This window comes from Daktulosphaira vitifoliae, unplaced genomic scaffold (genome assembly GCF_025091365.1).
Source record: "Daktulosphaira vitifoliae isolate Bord-2020 unplaced genomic scaffold, ASM2509136v1 Scaffold_5, whole genome shotgun sequence".
NCBI lineage: Eukaryota > Metazoa > Arthropoda > Insecta > Hemiptera > Phylloxeridae > Daktulosphaira > Daktulosphaira vitifoliae.
The window spans coordinates 8,163,305-8,166,318 of NW_026099576.1; positions in this window are offsets into that span (position 1 = coordinate 8,163,305).

Genomic DNA, 3,014 nt, shown 5'->3' on the forward strand with positions numbered 1-3,014 from the left:
TAAAAATATGAATTATAGTACATTTCAAAATGTAGCAAATAAGCATTGCGGTAAATATTTTATTTTAATCGTTAAAAAAAATATGCTATATGTCCAAGCATAAATCATATAAATTTATTATTATTCTACAGTAAATACATTAAAACAATCATTTATCTTAAGANATTATACTACAGTAAATACATTAAAACAATCATTTATCTTAAGAACATAAATCATACAAAAAATATCTAGCAATATAGTTAAAAATATACTGAAATACTGCAGAAAATGTTTAATTCAAATAATTATTTATAGTGCCTATAATGCCAGTTCACATGAAATATACATTTGAAATATATCCTTAATATTTATCTTTAGCTATTATTTTATCCAAATAATATACTTAAATACTTATAAATTATTTATAGATCAAAAATATAAAATGCTAAAAGGTGAAAATTTATATCATAAGTAAGTATAATTATATTATTCAAATTTAGTAAATAAGCATTGAAATTAATTTTTTTTTTAGATTGATAAAAATACTGAGTGTTAAAATGTTTATAACAAAAAAAATAAATCATATAAATTTATTAACTATAGCAAATACATTGAAGTGACATCAAATGATATATGATTAAAGATTTTAAAACTCTTATTTACAGTTCAAAATAGTTAAATAGTATCATTTTTGATAGTTCCTTAAGAAAAATAAAAATTTTACTATTGAACTTTGTTAATTGTTTTTGCTAATAATATGAAATCGTTCACTATTGTAGAATTATCTTTCATCTTGTTCGATGTGTTTTTATTGACATCGTGTAATGATAAGGAGATAGCTATTAATATATTGAATTCATTTCTTAAGTCAGAAAAATGGACATTCAATCATGCATACAAGTGGTATGATACCGAAATTGATACATCCTTTGAAACAAAAGATTTACTCATAACTGATTCCAACAGTGAGAATATTGTTACCGAAGATAATGTATTTGATAAATTTGAAATGGGTTTGAAATTTTTAACTTTTGAGTACGCAAAAATTGTACACTGGATTGGTATCACGTTATTTTTTATGAACAAAGAATGGTATGGCGATGGTGAGGATTTTAGCGAGACTCAAAAAGAACGTTTGGAAATATTCATATTAACTTTCGAAGAAGTAAAGAAGGTATTAACACTCTTTCATAGCGCATTAGAATTTATGAAGTCAATAGAACCAAGTCCATTAATATTAGAAACGAGTGGTCTTATTGATTCATTGTCTGAGTTTAACTTAAATTCTAATAAATCAAAAGTCCCAAGAGCGTTAAAAAGTGTTGATTTGGATTTTACATTCAACACATTTGAAGAATTGATAAATGAATTAGTTTTTTCAGAATATATTTTATTGTCCTGTTGTGAAATTAAAAATATTTTTGAAGGTGTATATACATTTGAGTTACTAAATTAAGATGTTTTTGAAGAGGAAGATACTCTTGAGTTAGCAAGTTATAAATTAGGTGAACAGTATCATGAAAAATTAATGGAAAAGCCAGATGAAAAATCCAAAGATGAATTCACATATTTTGTTTTTTTACATGAAACTATTCTGAATAGTGTCGATGAAATTATTAAAATCTATTATACTAATCTTGGATTCAATTATGACGAGAAAGAAAATAAAAGTAATTATATATTGCCATAAAAATATTAATAAATAACAATTTGTGTTTTAAGTGACATTCTGACTGTAACAGTTCCAAATTTAAATAAAACACTACATTTTAATTGTATATTTTATGCAATCAAAAAAATATATTCATTTATTTTGCGTTCGAATTATTTATTTCTCAATTAATGTACTCCACCTATAAATAAATGCTGTGTTGAATTCAGAATCATTCTCTAGGGGGTAGTCTAAGCAATGGTGCAAGAAGAAATTGAGGAGCAANGTAGTCTAAGCATTGGAGCAAGAAGAAATTGAGGAGCAAAAATAAAAACTCTATATTAAACAAAATATTGCATCAATTGTTGAAAAGAGCTATGTTCTCGTTTCACTCTGTGAATTATAAGAGGAAAGAGTTAAAAAAGTTAAGTGGGGCTCTAACCTCCTCTGAAGTATATCTGGATTTAACACTTAATGTATAATTGGGTATATAAACTTATATTAACTTAAGTTAATATAAGTTTCTATTAAATTGCAGGCTTTAACTTTATAAAATTTCATTGCATGAGCAGAAAAAGGTGTTACACAAAATGTATAACAAATTATAAAACTCCTATTTTTTAGAGCCGCTTTTTTTTTATATATGTATTTTTAAGATAATTGAATAATTAAATGTATCTTTTACATTTAAAATTACAGATAGACTATGCTCAATGTAATAATAAACAAAAATAATACAGAGTTTCTTTAAAAATAAAAATAATTTAACCAATTAAAATTTAAATTAAAAAGCCACAAAAATACTAAAAAATCTGGTAAATATGTTTCGGGAGCAATTTTATCATTATCAGCGCTAAACCATACTATAATATTTATTTTTAGTTTTAAATTAATATTAAAAATATATTTTTAATCAAAAATTTTTTTTTACCCAAGAGATCAATTCTTATTATTAACATAATTATTAAATGATGATGATTTCTAGGAAATTTCAGTATTGTGAAATAGTTAAATATTTATGTTAATTAGTAACAAGTAACAAAATACGTGAATAACTACAGTATAATACTGTGTAATAACATAAATAAAATAATCTATTAATTAATAATTATTATAATTTATAATCAATTATTATTTATTTAAAATAATGGAAAAGTTTATTTTACTTTTGATATATAACTCTGATTTGTATAATTTTCATTGCACATTTTTTTTGCTGAGAAGACATTAATTTTATTATGTTTTTTTTTTTGTGTCTATTACTACTTATTCTCAGCTTTCACTAGACGAATTTTATGAATATGTCAAAATATCACATATCGTACCTTACAATTATAATTGCGATAATAATCGTATCTGTTGACCTTACACTAAATAATTG